Source organism: Coptis chinensis, chromosome 5, assembly GCF_015680905.1.
Source record: "Coptis chinensis isolate HL-2020 chromosome 5, ASM1568090v1, whole genome shotgun sequence".
NCBI lineage: Eukaryota > Viridiplantae > Streptophyta > Magnoliopsida > Ranunculales > Ranunculaceae > Coptis > Coptis chinensis.
Window position 1 is genome coordinate 8,122,076 of NC_141460.1, and position 20,203 is coordinate 8,142,278.

Below are 20,203 nucleotides of genomic sequence, written 5' to 3' on the forward strand. Positions count from 1 at the left end.
GTCTGCTTCCGATCATTGTGTATTTCTTCAGAAATTTCAAGACGGGGATTTTATAGTACTCTTGTTGTATGTGGATGATATGTAGATTGTTGACCCAAACATCAACAAGATATCTAAGCTGAAGAAAGAATTAAATAAGTCATTTGAGATGAAGGATTTGGGTAAAGCAAAACAGATACTTGGGATTCGGATCACTCGTGACAGAAAGAGTAGGAAGTTGTGGCTTTCTCAAGAAAGCTACATTGAGAAGGTGTTGAAGAGATTCAACATGGATCAAGCGAAGCCAGTTAGTTGTCCGCTTGGTGGCCAGTTTCGCATGACCAAAGAGATGTGTCCAAAGGGTGAGCATGAGCAGAGTTAGATGAAAAAGACTCCTTATGCATTCGCAATAGGTAGCTTGATGTATGCAATGGTGTGTACAAGACTGGATATTGCTTTCGTCATTGGTATTGTAAGCTGATTTCTGTCAAATCCGGGGAAAGAGCATTGAGAAGGTGTTAAGTTGATATTGAGATATCTCAAGGGCACTTCCAAATCGTGTTTGTGTTTTAGTGGAAGTAAGCCCTTACTTGAAGACTATACTGATGCAGACATGACAAGTGATGTTGACTCAATAAAGTCCACCTCCGGTTATCTAGTTACTGTTGCAGAGAGAGCAGTTTCTTGGCTATCTAAGTTGCAAAAGTGTGTTGCCCTCTCCACTACAGAAGCCGACTATATTGCAGCCACTGAGTGTTGCAAAGAGATGCTATGGATGAAGAGGTTCTTCGACTAACTAGGGCTAAAGTAGAAACAGTTTGTAGTTCTATGTGACAATCAGAGCGCCATTCATTTGAGCAAGAATCCGAGTTTTCATTATAGATCCAAGCACATACATGTGCATTATCATTGGATTAGAGAAGTACTCGTAGACAAGCATTTGTGTATTGAGAAGATCCATATCGACAAGAACGGGTAGGATATGATGGCCAAAATCTTACCAAAAGGTAAATTTGATGTTTGCTGTGTTACCACCGGAATGGTAGCAGACTCCTCCTGTTAATTTGGAAATTGCATGAAGGTATCTCTCCTCACTGTTCGGGAGGGGGAGATTGTTGGATTTATCCCTCACATGAGGAGAAAAGAAGTTCAGTTTGTGTGGAGAAGCTTGAGCGCGCACGCGCTCTTATTAGTCTTGCTCCAGGCACGCTCGCGCCCATGCCGTGAACAACCTCTAGTGTTTTTAGGGCATGCGCGCTCGATTTTGGCCTTACCCAAGGCGCGCCCGCGCCCATGCCTATTTTGGTCAAGATTTCTATTTTTGCGAAACCGCGAGTTTGCAATATAAGGTTTGGGTTTTTGGCAAAACCTAACAGATACAAGACACGAAAAAGACACAACACACAGAGAGAAAACCCAATCTTGAAAGCAATCAAGATTGAGAGAGAATATTTACAGAGAAACAACCCTGTAAAGAGAGATGAGTGATCTAGTAAGGTGAGAGACTGAAATGAGTGATTGTTATCTTCCTTCCCACTTTATAAAAGGATTAACTCTTGTGGAAGTAGGCACCACTGACTGAACCACGGTATATCTTTGTGTTGTGGTATGCTTTTATTGCTTTACATTACTATCTGTTGTTAATAGTTGTTTAGCGAGTTGGACATGTTAGTTTGATTGTACAGAATATTGAGATTGTTGTCTGGTAGTTGTTATTGATCATAATACAAATTATCTGTAGTAGTGGGGATCGATTGGTATCGGTGTTAAACCCTAACAGTCCCTTGGAAGGGTACATGCAAATCATCCTTGGCTACTAAACAGGACTTTAGTCTTCATGTAAGGCTGTAGATCTTCATGTAAGGCCGTAGAAAATTGAAGAAAATATATTAAATAATCTTTTATTGATGATTGAATCATACCCAAACATACATGGGTTATATAGGAGAGAACACTCCTACTAAGGGAAACAATCAATGAAAATAAAATCCAACTAATTTGGAAACTAATATAAGATCAAATCACTAGCTAATTGATTAATCATATCTAATCCGTGATATTGTGCATATATCCTATATGACACACTTCCTTCCAACAAAGGCCGTTCTTCAATTCAACACATCTTGCACAATGCTTCCTTTAGAAAATATATATATAGAGAGAAGAAGGGATGGGTGAAGGCACGAAAATAATATCAGTGGCAGAAAAAAGTCAGAAACTGCCTTTTCCAGATTTTTATCTTACATCATAACAAAGTAACTTTAAATCTTCTAGCTAGGCTAGAAACATAAAGGAATATATTCTTGTAGACTTGTGGTACATGTGGTGTGGAACTGTGGACCAACACACTCGATCTGTGAATTGTTATGGTTCGTTCTGTTCTCACTCTTGTGTCTCTGTGATTTGTAATTGTTCTATTCTCTTGCTCTAAAAATGTACTTGTTTTTCTTTTTCCAATCACAGAGTTAATAAATAACACCCTGTTGGAGAGAAGCCAATGCCTTTTACATGGCAAGACTGTTCTCCTCCAATATGTTGCCATTGACTTCTTTCCGATTCTTTCAGCCAAAATCTTGCAAAAGCAATCTCAGTATTGAAACGTTATAACAAGTTTCCTCTTCAATTTATCAGGCATAAATGTCAATAATCCTCTTTTTGGTTTGAGAGCGAATAAGAAAACAACATTCTCGGCCTATAGGGAACGTTAGTAGCCCCACTGCGCTATTTTTTATTTTTATTTTTATACTTATATGTTTTTTAGAATTAAACAGCCAATTAAAGAGACAAAACACAAGAATTTATAGTGGTTCGGTGCCAATACGGCAACCTACGTCCACGGGAGAAGAAAGATTTATTGCTTGATTAATTTCTTAGGGTTCTATTACACAGATATATATAGACACAATACAAGTGCATAAAATTCTATATATTCTAAGAATGGAGCCTTCCCTTTTATAAAAACACCAATATCGATCGAACTTGTCATGAATTGACTGCGCGCGCATGCGCCTTCATCATGTGCAACTAAAGTGCGCACGTGCTATCTCTTTCTTCTCCCACCCTCCCCCTTAAGTTGGTGCGAAGATATCTAACGAACCCAACTTTGAGAGTATATCATGGAACTTGGAAGCTGGAAGTCCCTTGGTAAAAATGTCTACAAGTTGCTGGTCACTTTGAATAAAGGAGGTAGTGACAATGTTAGACTGCACTCTTTCACGCACAAATTAAATGATAGTCAACTTTAATAAGCTTAGTTCTCTCATGAAACACCGGATTTGCAGCAATATGCATAACAGCTTTGATTATCATAGTAAAGTGTAGTTGGCACATGCAAACCAAAACATAAATTCTTCATAACAGCGCGAAGCCATATGATTTCACTGGTGGTGGAAGCCATAGCCCAGTACTCAGCTTCAGCACTAGAACGAGCTACTACATTCTGTTTCTTGCTCTTCCAAGTGACCAAATTACCTTAAACAAAGGTACAATAACCAGAAGTAGACCGCCAATCAACTGGACATCCTGCCCAATCAGCATTTGTATAAGCAGTAATAGATGTATGCCCATTTTTCCGCATCCAAATACCTTTGCCTGGCGACCCTTTCAGATACTACAGTATTCTGGAAACTGCATTCATATGTGGAGTCCTTGGAGCATGCATAAAACGACTAACCAAGCTTACTGCATAAGAAATATCTGGTCTGGTAATAGTTAAATATATTAGTTTATCAACTAATTACTGATACTGACCAATGTCAGTAAGAAGATCACCGATGTTGTCCAACTTGGCTCCACTATCAGTTGGAGAATTAGATGGTTTTACCCCAGCTTTCCTGCTTCATTCAAAAGATCCAACACGCACTTTCTTTGATTTAGAAATATACCTTTTTTTGAATAAGCAATTTCGATCCCAAGAAAGTACTTCATAATACCCAGATTCTTGATGGCAAATTTCTTGTGCAGTAACTCCTTGAGCTTAGAGATTTCAATATGGTCATTATCTGTGATAACTATGTCATCAACATAAATAAGAACAACCACCAAGCCTGACCTGCTAGACTTAACAAATAAGGAAGGATCAACATCACTCCGCTTAAGACCGGTCATAGCTAGAACATAACTGAGCTTGGCATACCACACTCGTGGAGATTGTTTAAGTCCATATATAGCCTTTTTTAACTTGCATACTAATCCAGCCTTAGTCTCCTTCGGATGTCTAGGTGGGATGCTCATATACACTTTTTCTTTAAGATCGCCGTGTAAGAATGCATTTTTAATATCCATCTGAAACAATTTCCAGTCTTGATTTATAACTAGAGATACAAAAACTCTAAACGTGTTCATCTTTGCAACTGGTGCAAAAGTCTCCTTATAGTCCTGATCATATGTTTGGGTGAATCCCTTTACAACGAGTCGTGCTTTAGACCTCTCTAAGGAACCATCACTGTTGAACTTGTTTATGAACACCTAATGACAATCAACTATTTTCTTTCCATAAGGTAGCATAACAATCTCTCAAGTTTTATTCTTGTCTAGAGCACGAAGTTCTTCTTGCATCGCCTTTCTCCATACCGGACGGGAGTTAGCTTCTCTAAAGTTCTTGGGTTCTTGCACATCATCGACAGTACTCAAGAAAGCATGATGAGATGAAGTGATATTGGAATACGTTATATACTCCTGTAGATGATATGAAACGTCATGCAATGAATAAAAATTCCTGTGAATCAGATTTATAGTAATCCTTGAGAGTTACTGGAGGTCGTCTATCTCGTTCTGATTGTCAAGAAACTGGAGGAGCTGGAGGAGTACTAGAGCGCGCCCGCACTGAAGTTACTAGAACATCATGAGCACTAGAGCGCGCCCGCGCCCTTTCTTCAGTAGAACCCATAACTTCAGTGGGTTCAATAACTTCTGCGGTAGGAACTATATCTTCACCAACTATTGGGAGAGGTGTCAAATCTGCCAAACACTCCCTCTAGGATCGATTCCTAGGCATAGCTAGATTTTGAAAGAAGGCTTCAGATTTCACAAATCGGACATCACGAGAGACAACCAGTTTTCTTGTTGCCGGATTGTAACATATGTAGCCTTTCTGAGTGGTACAATAACTAACAAAAACACATCGAGTAGCCCAAGCATAGAATTTATCTCGATGAAGAGCTTGCTGATGCACATAACAAACACACCCAAAAACTCGCAGATGAGAGAGATCCAGCGGCCTAGATTTGAGCACTTCTAATGGGAATTTAAAACCAAGAACCTGACTGGGAAGACGGTTAATCAAATAAGCAGCAGTTAAGATTGCATGAGACCAGTATTGCTTAGGAACATTCATACCCAACATAAGAGCACGAGTGGTCTCCAAAAGGTGTTTGTTTTTTCTTTTAGCCACGCCATTCTGCTGAGGTGTGCCAACATAGCTAGTTTGATGAATTATCCCATGGTTACGAAGGTAATCATGTAACAGACCTTTGCAAAACTCAGTGCCATTGTCAGATCTAAACATCTTGATTTTTGCAACAAACTGATTAGTAACCATAGTATGAAAATCTTTGAAAACATTCACAACCTCAGTTTTCGATTTCAACAAATATAACCATGTAGCACGAGATTTATCATCAATAAACAACACAAAATACTTATAGCCATTGTCAGATCTAAACATCTTGATTTTTGCAACAAACTGATTAGTAACCATAGTATGAAAATCTTTGAAAACATTCACAACCTCAGTTTTCGATTTCAACAAATATAACCATGTAGCACGAGATTTATCATCAATAAACAACACAAAATACTTATAGCCATCATAAGAATTAATGGGAGCAGGTCCCTATAAATCAGAGTGGATTAACTCAAACAAATTATTAGACATAGAATGCGAGATTGGAAAAGGGAAACGAGTTTGTTTAGAAAATTGACAAACATCATAAACATCATCAGAGTTTATAGAAACATGCGAAAACAAATTTGACAGGACATGACTAGATGGATGCCCAAGTCTTTTATGCAAAATGTTACTCTCAAGTAACCCACTAGCTTGACACGCCCTTTTATTCGACTTTAACAAATAGAGCCCATTGGAATAAATTCCTTCACCAATCGTCCTCTTCGACTTTCGATCCTGAAAGACGGCAGAGTTAGGGAAAAAAAAATGACATCACAATTTAAAAATTTGTAAGTTTGCCAACAGATAGAAGTTGGACAGGGAAAAAAGGAACAACTAGATCATCACTCTTGAGACTTTGATTAAAAAATTTTACTTGACCACTACCTAGAATGGGAACGGTGGATCCATTGGCTATGGAAATATTATGTTTGTCGATTTTGGACACAAAATTATGAATAGAGACAGGGCAATTAGCCATATGATCAGTAGCCCCGAATCAATTATCCATGAGTTACAATTTTCTGGCATAGTAAAATAGGCATGTAAATTACCTGACACATGAGTTGAGACAGACTGACCTTTGCTAGATGGCATGGACTTAGTAAGCTGTTGGAGAATATGACTCAACTAATGACTAATATCTGAGTTGGACATTGATGTCTCAGCTACTACTGCATGCTCTTTCTTGGACAGTTCCTTTTCCTTTTTCAGATGCGGATATAACTCCCAACAACGGTCCTTGGTGTGCCAGTTCTTTCCACAATGATCATAGTGAGACGGTTCCCATTTTCCCTTATCTTTTTCAAATCCCTGTAACTTCTTTCGAAAATCATTTTCTGCAAGTAATACAGTAGATTCAGAGATTGAGGATTTCACCTCGGAGTTCATGGTTTTCTTCCTTGTTTCCTCTCTCTGAATAGTTGCACAAATAGTAGCAAGTGTTGGAAGAGTGCTTTCCATTAGAATATTGCTTTCCAAATTCTCATATTCTGGTTTAAGACTATGAAATAAGGTGAAGATTTTATCTTCTTCAGCCCATTTCAAAAGAGTCTTAGCATCTGTGGTGTGTGGACCATATATGTTTAACTCATCCCACAATTTCTTCAAATTCCCAAGGTGTTCTGTAAAAGTCTTCTCAACTTGTTGCAAAGCACCGATTGCGAGTTGAAATTCAAAAACACGGGAAGAATTGTTCTGGTTGTCGTATAAATCTTCAATTGAATCCCATATCTCCTTTGCAGAATCAGAGAAAGTAAAAATTTCAGCAATAGTTGACTCCATATAATTGAGTAACCAAGATCGAACAAGCTGATCATTGGAAACCTAATTCTCAAATTCGGCATCATCAATGGCAGGACACACCTTTACACCATTAATGAATCCTAATTTTCTCTTGCCACCTAGTGATAGCGAAACAGCCCTAGGCCAAGGCATATAGTTTGTTCCATTAAAGAGAAATCACAACTTTCCAAAGCTGAATCCAAATCACTTAGTCTTCAGCTTTCTTGTAGTATTCACCACACAACACAACACAAAACACTTTTGCTTTTCTCCTACTTTTAGTTGTTTTTTTCCTGGAAAGACTAATGGTCCCTTTCACCAAAAAGTCATTCTCTCATATTGAGAAACTTTGAGAATACGTAAGTGTGTGTGTAGTGGGATCCACTTAGGATTCCAAGTCTTATCTCAAGAGGACAAGTCTTTGTCATACAAGTACTTGTACTTGATATACTAAAACACTTTTAATATATATCTCTTTAATATGGAAAGTGCCCATTAACAAATCTATATTTACAATAAGGCCCCTAGAACTTTCAAGAAAGTCCTTTCCTACCATTAATTATATCTAAGTCCCTCCACCTTGCTTGTATTCACAATTAGACCATTAGAAATTTGTTCTTCACTGTCTCACCCAAGTCTAATTTACCTAATGTGACATTTAACATCAATTGAGCATTAAGAAACTATTTCTTATATCGGCCGGGTTTGAGCTCAATTAGTTATGTCACAATTTATTAATACATAACTCCGTAGAGTGGTGGATCCTTGATTAGAATTCGTGATTCAAGACGTCCTACATTCATTACCCAAAATGTCAAGTCTAGTATATTAATAAACATTACTTTTTAACGTCTCAAAGTAATAAATTTGAGACATAATGAATTTTCACAATTCCTCAAGTCTAGGGATTAATTGGTAGAGTGAGATTTGCACACTAACCTTAACAGCGAAATTTATAGTGTGTTCTCACTTTGATCCCCTCAATGTTAGTCATGTGACTACACCAATATACAAACTTAGAGTCATACTCAAATGATTAAGATATCATCATCCTATCATATAGCAGTTTTGTATATTACAGTTTTATAAGTGAAGCGTCCGACTTCACCCCTAACTGTGAGCATTCTAGGTAAATAGATACAATCAAATCTCTCGCACATGACTCTTCATATGCTTGATTGTTCTAATTCTATTACCTATGAAACTTATGGTTTCATCATATGATATTAGTTCGTCCATATGCATAATAATAAGATTCGTGTATTTAATTAAACATCATCATGTATAATCAATAAATGTTCATTGGCTTTGTCAAGGCCAAATATCCCAACAATCTCCCACTAGCCTTCAAAGCCATTTAATAACCATTCTAAAACCCATAATATTTATATATTTACACACACACACTCACACACACACACACACACACACACACACACACACACACACACACATACACACACACACACACACACACACACACACACACACACACACACACACACATATATATATATAGTATTTGGTTCTCATAGACTATATCATTCATAATGAATAGTGTATCATATACATATGATACCAATAACATAGCCATCTTACCTTCAACCTTCTTGTAAAACACAAGGTCCTTCATTGCATTGATCAAAACCAAACAATTTGATTGTTTGATCAAAGTTTACATTCCAACTTAAAGCTTGTAGGAACTGTAAAGCCTCCAGGTTTTAAAACGCGGTCTTTACATCCATTTGCCAAATCGTATAGTCATAATAAGCAGCAATCACTAGAAGGACTCTAATGGACTTTTCATGGCTACTGGCGAAAATGTTTTCTCATAATCGATACCCTCTTTTTGAGTAAACATTTTCTCCAATAGTCTCGCTTTAAAAGTCTCTACCTTTCTATCAGCTTATATAGTCATAATGAGCAGCAATCGAAAGAAGGACTCTAATGGACTTAAGCATAGCCATAGGCGAAAAAGTTTTCTCATAATCGATACCCTTTTTTTGAGTAAATCCTTTTGCCACTAGTCTCACTTTAAAAGTCTCTACCTTTCTATTGGCTCCTATTTTCCTTTTGAATAACCATTTATTCTTAATAGGCTTAATATTTAGCAGAGGATCTACAAGTTCCCAGACATTGTTGGAATATATGGACTCCATTTCTGATCTCATTGCTTCAAGCCATTTTCTTGAATCAATGTAAGAAATTGCTTCTGCATAGTTCATAGGATCTACATCCTGATTATTTGATAACAGAGAAAGTTTCCCCTAATAGGGTTAATTTTTCTAGAGGTCTAATTGCCCTCCCACTACGACGAAGTATTGGAGTAGGTTCAGGTAAACTCGGAACTTCATTTGGAAGGTTTTCATCTAAACTAGGAGTTAATTCAGATTGAACATTACCAGGAGTATCTGCTGTCATTTCTTCAATGACCATTTCACTACGAGGTTTTTGTTTCACAATATAATCTTCCTTGAGATACTTAACATTTGTACTCACAAACATTGTTTGCTCTCTTGGATTATAAAATAAACCACCTCTAGTACCTTTTGGATACCCTGTAAACATACATACTTCAGTTCTTGATTCTAAATTTTTAGTCTTTCCTTTGAGTACATGCGCAGGACAACCCCATACATGTATATGGTGTAAACTAGGCTTTCGCCCAGACCATAACTCCCTAGGAGTTTTAGGAACTAACTTAGAAGGAACCAAATTCAAAATATATATCGTTGTTTCTAAGGCGTATCCCCAAAAAGATATAGGTAGAGTTGAATAACTCATAATGGATCGAACCATATCCAATAAGGTTCTATTCCTTCTTTCAGAAACCCCATTATGTTGTGGAGTTCTTGGTGCACTTAATTAATACAAAATCCCATTTTGCATTAAGTACTCTTTGAACTCATGATAAACGCTGATTTTACGTTTATTAGTTTTATTACTTAAGTCCAAGGTCCACAGTCCGAAGTCCGAATTCCGAAGTCTGAAGACTAAAGTCCAAAGTCCAAAGTCTGTATAGTTGTCCGTTTAGTCAAGTTACCTTACTCACGTGGGTTTGGTAGGATAGGTCGAGTAAGGGATCATCCAAATCTTAGGTCGAGTAAGGGATCATCTCAAATTCAGTAAAAGACAAGTTACCTTACTTTGAGATATTTATAGTAGAGAAATCCTTATTTTCTTTCCTGCTTCTAACATGGGCTTCCATACTTGGTTTTTTCAAGCTTTTGTATTCCCTTTTGATTTGATTTTGGGGGGAATTCTAACTTTGATATTTCTTTTGATTTTTGGAAATATATTTCTATTTTTCTTATTCTTTTTTTTTTGAAACAAGTAACTAATTTTGATTTGTAACAAGTTTTTCTCTTCATTTTTCTGCACTTCATCCTATTTCTCATACTCATCATCTAGGTAGGCTTATTTTTTTGTGGTTAATAGATGGGTAATGAATTTTTAGTGAAATAGAAAGGGTTAATTTTTTTTTACAGGTGTGAATTTTTGGCTATATCGATCCAAAGAAGGCCTAAATTCTTGCCTAGGATTTAGGTAGTGATAAAGTCAGTAGACGTGTGAACTTCTCTATTCGGAAAAACTACTCCTCTGTGTCATTACTCACATATCACAAATTTTGAGGCTTTTTGGATAGATTCTTACAGGATATGAAAACTAAGTTGTCTAACCGTGGGTCCCAGAAACTTATTGCTGTGTACATTTAATGATAGTCAGTGCATGAATACTCATGAAAAGATGTAAAAACTATTGCATACGTAGTAAATTAAGTTTCTAAGAACAAGTCCTAATTCTGATGCTAGGGTGAGATTTCTATATATTTTTCATCACAGAAAAGGAAACGAGAATTTGTCACTAAATACGTTTATTTAGACATAAAGTAAACTATATACAACTATGCATGCTTAATTTTTGCGAAAGGTTCTCACCACCTCCAAACAGTCGGACGCTGTGTCCTCAAAGTGTTAAAGAGGAAGAAAGAGTATATCTGAGAGGCTTTGAGTAAAAATATAGCTGACATCTTCCATATAAATTTATTGTAAGACACTATATATTATACATCATAAAAGTGAAAGCACACTGTTAGATTGGCACACTGTTAGGTTATTTATTTATCTCATATCAAAACATAAAACAAATATGTACATGCATCAACTCACATTGCCCCAACCACGAACTGGGGGATGGTCCATCCTTGCTTCGTCTTTGTAGAAATGTCATTCCTTTGCATCACGCCAATCTATCATAGCTTTCCAGACTTTGCTCCACTTCCTCTTCTTTGCAGTGTCTAGATGAACTATCATTTTATCATCATCAGGGAAGGAACGCACATTCTTTAGATACCTTGCAGGGCATCGCCATGTCCGAAATAGCAAATAACGAATGATCTTATTGGTTGGACACATAGAGTCGACCTTTACCCAGTCCTGAAAAGTGGCCGCAAACTGTGGGAAGTACATCCTCACTATCCCGCATCTTTATGGCGAATCGCAAGGTGATATAGTGCTGCCGAAAAGACCGAGCCCTCTTTAGGTTCTCAATTACTAGGTTTGTGATGTCGAAGGCGGTATGTTGCTGGGCTAGTGCATGGAACGTCTTACAAGCTGACTTTGATGTAGTGAAAAAATGTCAATCCCCTATGATGTTCAGAAGAATAAATAATATGGCAGTTTCAACATTCATGGTCATACTGGCTAGTGGAATAGTGAAGTCTGGCCATCTGCCAGCTTCGACACGTTCACTGACTTGGGCAAGGCCATCGCCATAACGTGCGGAAATTTTTTCCCAAGAATAGTCGTTAAAGTTGTTTTTATCATGTATTGGATGGGGATGTCTGGCTGAAAAGGAGGAAAGTCTAGAGCCATATCAACTGTTGGCTCGTAAAAAGAGTGTCGGGTGTTACCAATACGGATTGTAAATCCGTTCAAAGGGAAACCCTGTACGGCAGGTAGATCTTCCATATGATCGTAAAAATAAGTTGCCAAACTTGGGGAGTATGTCTACTCTGGGTGTAGAATAAGGGAGTTCCAACCGACTCGAGTGATGAAGTCTCTGAAAAGATGTCCATATGTAGGATAATTCAACAACGAATGGAAAGATTGTTTTGGAATCATCTTTGGAGCTTCCATTGTAGAAGATGTGTGAAGAAAGATGCTACCTGTTAGACAAAGATAAACAAATATTAGAATATGATGAGAATAATTAAGTAAAAACAAATTACCATAGGGAAAGTGCACTATATTTAAAAAACTAAAAAGAAAATTACAAAGAACATAAAATTGCAAAATTTAAATTATGTCATGGGCCCAAGTAACGACGAGGATCCTTTTGTGAAAGGAATCCATTTATAAGATCTTAGATGCCGTCAATCCTGGCAACAACTCGTTGCATAATTTCACTCTGTGTCTAGTAAATCTCAGCGTGGTTCTCCATTATGAGAGTGTGATTTGCCGAGAATAGGTTGTGACTGTGCAAGAATTGTGCTTGTTCCTCTTCTTGTATTGTCCGCAGGTCGTGAAATTCAAGGAGACTGGTGATGATAATGTTCTGACGTTTGTATAATGTCATCAGTTCTTATTGAATTAAACGAAGGCCTTCCATAGGATTAAATACATTGCATAATGCATTTTCAGTGAAGATGTTGTCAGCAGAACAAGCTTCTTCGGTTTCTATAATGACATGGTTCTTTGCAACGTCGGGATTCTAGAAACCGTTCCTACAAACTAAGTGAATGGTAAGAATATTAGCTGTTCTGAGATGTGTATTAGGAGAAGTACTAGAAAAACCCCAACATATCATGATAAGTGTCACAATGGTTGGCAAAGGAGCTGCCTTTTTCCCACGTGCAATAGCGTTCCAGAGAAATTTAATAATGCAAAAATCATTGCATTTAGTCTGCAAGACCCAGAGTAGATGGAGGAAGGGTTTTGTTATTTCGGAAGTCTTAGACGTGCCGAGCACATTATGAGCTAGCCATTGGATCACAGATAATTGGTTCTTTTGCAAGGATCACTGATAAACAACACGGTTTTTCCGGTTGTATTCGCCGTGAAGGATAGTTGCAAACATCAGATGCCTGATATTGTCGAATGGTGAATCCTGAAGGTGTACCCCTTGGTTTGTAATGGGAATTTGAAGTACCTCGGAGATAGTTTCCATAGTTAATTCACGCTCGCATCCATTTGCACGGACAAAGAATTGCCCGTTTTGGAAATAACCATGTTTATAAAACAACATGACCAATTCTCTGGAAAAAAAAATGCCTGCTTATGATGTAAAAGAGGGTACCATCCTCGACGTAAAATTTTTGTGTCAAAAAAAGGATGAAAAATACCGTTTTGGAAAATTTCCATAAAATTTTGCTCGAGCACAAAAATTTGAGTGAGGGCCATTAAAGATGGAGTGGTGAAGAAAATTAAGTGGAAAAAAGGGAAGTTGGTGTTTAGAGGTGTTTATCCTTGTTATAAATAGGCACCAATCCGATTTAGTAGAAAATACGGATCGAGGTGTCACAGGGTAGTTAGACCACTTGTATCTTCTAAAATATGGCGCAAATGTTGATGTAGTGTGGATGAGAAGAATGGGGCATGTGACAAGGAGTGATTTTTTTTTGACGTAAACAAATAGCGTAAGTAGAAGGCAAAGGAAGATGTAAATATAATATTACAATAAGATGTAAGACCGTACAGAGGAGTGGTAACACATCATAATGATACGTGAAATAAAATACAAACCTAAATATTAGATAGAACTATATGCCACATTAACAACATTACTATAATAAAACAACTGAGCATGAAGACTTGAGTAGCATATTCAATCTGCTGCTGCTCAAAATTTTCTAGTGCATCCATGAATCTTGAAACTTGAAGTGATCTAAAAACGATTTTTAGAATAAAAAGTGGAGAGGGGAGAAAGTGAAAGGAGTGAAATGTGAAGAATGTGTTGAACTTATTTATAGAAGAAAATTGAGCTATTTTCTGACCGCTTTTTAGATGCGATTTCATGACCATTTTTGACCGTTTTTAGGATGCGATATCATGACTGTTTTCTGACCATTTTGCAAAACGTTGGTTTACGGTAAAATTTTCCTTTAAGTGTGACGTTAAAAATATATATGTATATATATTATTATTATTAATATTATTATATATGTTTCTACATATATAATATAATATTGGAGATAACTAATATACTATTTAACAAGGCAGAAATTTTGGAGAATGTAGGAATTGACAGACATTCTAAGTTCGAAAATAAAAATGCAAACACGTAAATAAAATATCTGACATAATTAATATACAAGAACGGTGAAAATAAACTGTCTAGTGAGAATCCTCGGGGGATGTAGGAGAATCCTCAGGGGCTGCAGAAGAAGAATCAGGAGTCCTGCGACGTCGTGTAGGACGAGCTCCTGTGGAGGCTAACTGCTCCTGGATATCACCTAGAGTATCCAACACCTGGGCCTGAAACTGATGCTGGTTTGCCATGAACATTCGCTGAAACTTGTTATGGCGAGTAGTCATTTTGGTCTTTAAATGCATTCATGGAAGCTCGCATTTCCTGCTGAAATTCACCCATGCTGTCTGTCAGCGTGACCCGTGGCGAGTGGTCATATCCGTCCTTAACTCGCCCAAGGCATGTTTCATTGATACCTGGCGAGTGTACATGTCTCTCATGCCACTGTTCATAGCACGTAAGGCATCCATAGGATGGTTTATCTTACTCATAGCAGTCTCATCAAAGTAGGGTGGGTGAGATGGGCCTACGTTAGCGTGCTCAGCAGCCATTGGTGTTGTGGGTTCCCAAGGGGCCATAATGCATTTCTTGAAGACAAGCATATTCTCATATAGTGGTATAGGGAGTAGCGGGGTGGCAGACAGGAAACCCAAATTAATCATAACTTACGTTACAAGAACGGCAAGAGGGGCTGACCTGAGAGTGGCATGCGTAATAATATCAAAAAGAAAGATAACTATGCAAAAGTTACCCTTTTGCTTCTGGATGATCCAGAGAAGGTGGAGGAAAGTCTTGTTGATGTCCGAGGGCTTCGAGGTGCCAATGTCTTAGCCATTGAGTCATAGTCAGCTGGTTCCGTCGCTCCGAGCGCTGATACGCGCATTTCCCATCTATGTTGTACTCTCCCTCAATTAGCGTGTCGAGCATTAGGTCGTAAGTCCGAGGTACACGGACTGCTGCTGAGTTAGCACGTGGTCTACTAGAGGAATGCCCGTGATCCTGGAGATCAAAATGGGTGTGATTTCGTGGCACACACCGTCGACGGTAACCTAAAAATGGTCACCATTAAAGCTCCCATTGTGGTAAAATTTCATCACCAAATCCTTAGAATAAAGCCCGCCATTAGCATATAACAAGTACTCCCATCCTCTAGAGTGAATTTCATTATCAAAGAATGGAGCAAACATCCCATTTTCAAATAAAGTTCCAAAATTTTTCTCCACACAAATTCGCCTGTTTCCGGCCATTACTGCTCTTAGGGAGAGGCTGGCTATTGATTTATGATGAGGGGGGAGAAATGGGACTTGCTGATGGAAGGGAATTGGATTCGGAGCTGTAGGAGTCACGCGCGAGACTTGGATATAACGTGGGCCTGTCTCCTGCGAGACGGAATCGAGAGGGGACAAGATCCGGATATTGGGGAAGACGAAATGTGTAATGGTGACACGTGTTTTCGGGTTTAAATGGACCGAGAATTCGAGATTTGGTTGGGCCCAAAAAAATTTCCCAAGCCCAAATCAAGCCTAAAGCCCGATTTAAGCCTAAAAAATCTAAACGCTTACCCATGACTCGTTTGGACTCCAAATTGGATGAATGAGATATCGAAATGATCGGCACAAAAAATGCCATCCAATTATATGAGTCATTTTCAAAGGTCACAAGAGTTTTTGAAAAGAAAGGAGGGGTGTTTTATTTATAAACAAAAAGTTTATTTATATACAAGGGAGATTATGTGAAAAACACTAGATGTCAAGAAGAGTCAACATCTAAATTCATAGGCAACTGTCATGTCGGCTTTGTAATGAACCCAATCCAGCCAGACTGTGGCTTTACCTCTATGTATTATGCGGTTAGGGGCAGGACGGTACCATCTTGGACCGTGCGTGCTACGGTCTAATAATATTGCCCTTATTACATACGGCTATCCTCAAACCGCCCTGAAGGGAACTCAAAGTAACCAATTCTAGGGGTTGGTCTGGTGGAATCCATTGCCCATTTGTGTTCCAAGTATGCAACATCCGAGGTTGAACACGAATCTCTATGTGTACAACTTAAAGCACGGGGAATTTGTTTATAAAAGGCAATAATATATACATATCTACAAGGTGAGTCTTTTAATGTCAGATCCTCAAGACGAATTGAGTCTTTTATTGTCAGATTCTTAAGACATTTGTGAGTCTTTTAACGTCAAATTTTCAAGACGATTCCCAACCCGTGGGAGAAAAGGGCAGCTTATACTGGCCGTGCGGCGAAGATTATCTTGAGCAGCTGGTGTCAGACAAAAGTATACCTTATACTGGCTAATATCGGATAGGAAGTCAAGACCTGGACAGAAGGGTGTTTGACAATGCATACACCATCCCATCTTTCATGCACGTCGTTTACAAACCAAAGTACTACGACCATTCCCTATTCGTGATGAGTGAGACTTACACCAAATGATTAGCTAAAGTTCACGAGGCAGAAAGTAGAAAAGGGAAGAAAAAGAAGGAAGTGAAATTTTAGGTACCCATCGTTTATCGAATAGCACGTTTGCTCGTGTTGCAGAAGACATTTATACTCAATTCTGAAATAGCGTTTTCGTGGACTAAGATTCCGGCATTTGCAACCACACACTTCAAAGAACTTTTGAGATCATAAAATAGAAGATGGCCAGGCTACCAAAATGGCGTACCCTCTATATAAACAAGATTGAGTACACCAAACGAAGCAAATAGTCTGTGTAGACCGGATCCTGAAGAAGAGTCTGTTCAACATATGGGGAGCATAATTCATGGTAATGTTTGAGGTGTTGTCCATTTACTTGAAATTTGCTGTTATCTTGTGGATTAAGCAAAGAGATTGCCCCATAATGGGTCACAGCTGACACAATGAAAGGACCAGACCATCGTGTTTTCAATTTACCAGGAAAAATGTGTAATCTGGAGTTGTATAGTAAAACTTTTTGGCCAATTTTGAAATCCTTACGCAAAATGTGCTTGTCGTGCACTCTTTTCATATTAGCTTTGTAGGATTTCAAGAGATCATAAGCATCAATCCGAATCTCCTCAAGCTCATTTAATTGCAGTTTTCGCTTCTCGCCTGCCTCGTTGATATTGTAATTTAGGCTTTTGATGGCCCAAAGGGCACGATGCTCAAGTTCAACTGGCAAATGACAAGGTTTTCCAAAAACAATGAGGTAAGGAGACATCCCTATAGGTGTCTTAAATGCTGTTCGGTATGCCCACAAGGCATCCGATAAGCGGAGAGACCAGTCTTTTCTTGATGGATTGACAATTTTCTCCAGAATGGACTTTATCTCTCTGTTGGAAACTTCCACTTGGCCATTCGTTTGTGGGTGATATGGAGTAGCAACTTTGTGAGTAACTCCATATTTTTTCATTAAAAACCCAAAAATTTTATTACAAAAATGTGTACCCCCATCACTGATGATAGCTTTGGGGACACCAAAATGAGAGAAAATATTTTCTTTTACAAATTTCACACGCAGTTATGGTCATTTGAGCGATATGCGAGTGCCTCAATCCATTTGGACACATAGTCCACAGTGACTAGAATGTAGAGAAAACCTTGAGAAATAGGGAAGGGTCCCATAAAATCAATGCCCCAAACATAAAAAATTTCCACAATCAAGATAGGATTTAGGGGCATCATATTACGTTTTGTAATTCGACCTAAGTACTGACAACGAATGTAGGCTATGCAATGTTCATGTGCATCGCGAAAAAGGGTAGGCCAATAAAAACCAGATTGTAACACCTTGGCCACAATTTTCTTTCCACTGAAATGACCTCCGCAAGATTGTTCATGGAAAAAGGATAATACGTCGGTTTCAGAAATAATATTTTACAATGGATAAGAACTTTTTACAATCAGGACGTGACCAAGAGGAAGGAACTTCCTCCGTAACTAGGTAGTTAACGATATCCGCATACCATGGAGATGAGAAAATATAGTACAAATATTCGTCTGGGAAGAAATCACAGATGGCTTCAGAATCACTATCAATGTCACTAACTAGCCTTGATAAATGGTCGGCCATGACATTTTCGGTTCCTTTATTGTCTTTGATTTCCAGGGTGAATTCTTGCAAGAGAAAAATCTAGCGGAACAATCGTTGTTTTGCGTCCTTTTTCACAAGTAAGTACCAAGGTGCGGCATGGTCAGTATATACGATGGTGGATGATCCAACTAGGTAAGGGCGAAACTTATCCAAAGCATAGACAACAACTAGGAACTCTTTCTCAATTGTTGTGTAATTACGTTGAGTGTCATTAAGAGTTTTACTAGCGTAGTAAATGACAATTGGTTTGTCATCACGTCATTGTCCTAGTACGGTGCCAATAGCAAAGTCGCTAGCGTCACACATCAGTTTGAATGGTTGAGACCAATTAGGGGGTTGAATGATATATGAGTGGTAGTCAAGGCGATTTTTAGAGTTTCAAAAGCTTGTTTGCAATTGTAATTGAAGTCGAATACCGCATCCTTAAGCAGGAGATTGGTTAAGGGTCGAGCAACTTTAGAAAAATCTTGAATGAATTGCCTGCAGCGTGTCCTAAAAAGGCACGGATATCACGAACTGTAAGTGGGAAAGGTAGTGAAGCAATTTTAACAATTTTAGCTTTATCAACCTCTATCCCGTCTTTCAAAACAATATGACCTAGAACAAGTCCTTTGGTAACCATGAAATGACACTTCTCCCAATTAAGGACTAAATTTTTCTCTTCGCAACGTGTTAACACTTTAGAAAAGTTGGATAGGCAGTCGTCAAAGGAATTTCTATAAATGGAAAAGTCATCCATGAAGACTTCCATATAACGTTCCACCATATCACTGAAAATGTGAAGCATGTAGCATTGGAAGGTGCCTGGGGCATTAGAAAGACCAAAAGGCATTCGTCTGTATGTAAAGGTTCCAAAGGGACATGCGAAAGTTGTCTTTTCTTGATTGGCGGGATCGATGACAATTTGGAAGTAGCCGGAATAGCCATCAAGAAAATAGTAGTAAGCATGACCGGCTAAACGTTCTAGCATCTAGTCAATGAATGGGAGAGGGAAGTGATCTTTACATGTTCTAGCATTAAGTTTGCGATAGTCAATGCAAATTCTCAATTTTAATGGAATGCTAGTGGAAATGTATTCACCATTTTCATTTTGTACAACTTGAATGCCGGACTTTTTAGGAACAATGTGGACAGGACTAACCCAATCACTATCAGAGATAGGGTATATGATACCCGTATCAAGTAAACGTAAAACTTCCTCTCTCATCACTTCTTTCATGGTGGGGTTAAGGCGACGTTGTGGTTCTTGCGATGTCTTTGAGCCGTCATCCAGATGTATGTGATGCGTGCATACACTTTGATCTATTCCTTTGATATCATCTAAGGACCATCCGATAGCGGAGCGGTGTTCACGAATGACACGAATCAAACTTGCTTCTTCGTCAGCAGTCAAGTGAGAAGAAATTATTATAGGGTGACTACCATCGGGATCGAGATACACGTACTTCAAATCAGAGGGTAGAGGTTTTAAATCCGAGTAGGAGGATTGGGAATCAAGGATTCATAAGGGGTCATCTCTTCAATGGAAAAGAGAGAGTCCAATCTTTCTGAATCAATTAGCAACGCAACAGTAGGGTCAAATAGTGGTACTGACTCTAATAATGCGTGGACATCCTTAATGTATGAGTTATCGTCAAACTCAGGATTATCAAAAGAAAGAAATTGGTGTACCTCGTCTTCGAAAAAAGAGTTTGTGAAATAATCGTGTGCTAGACTATCAACCAAGCTAATCTTGCCCTCCA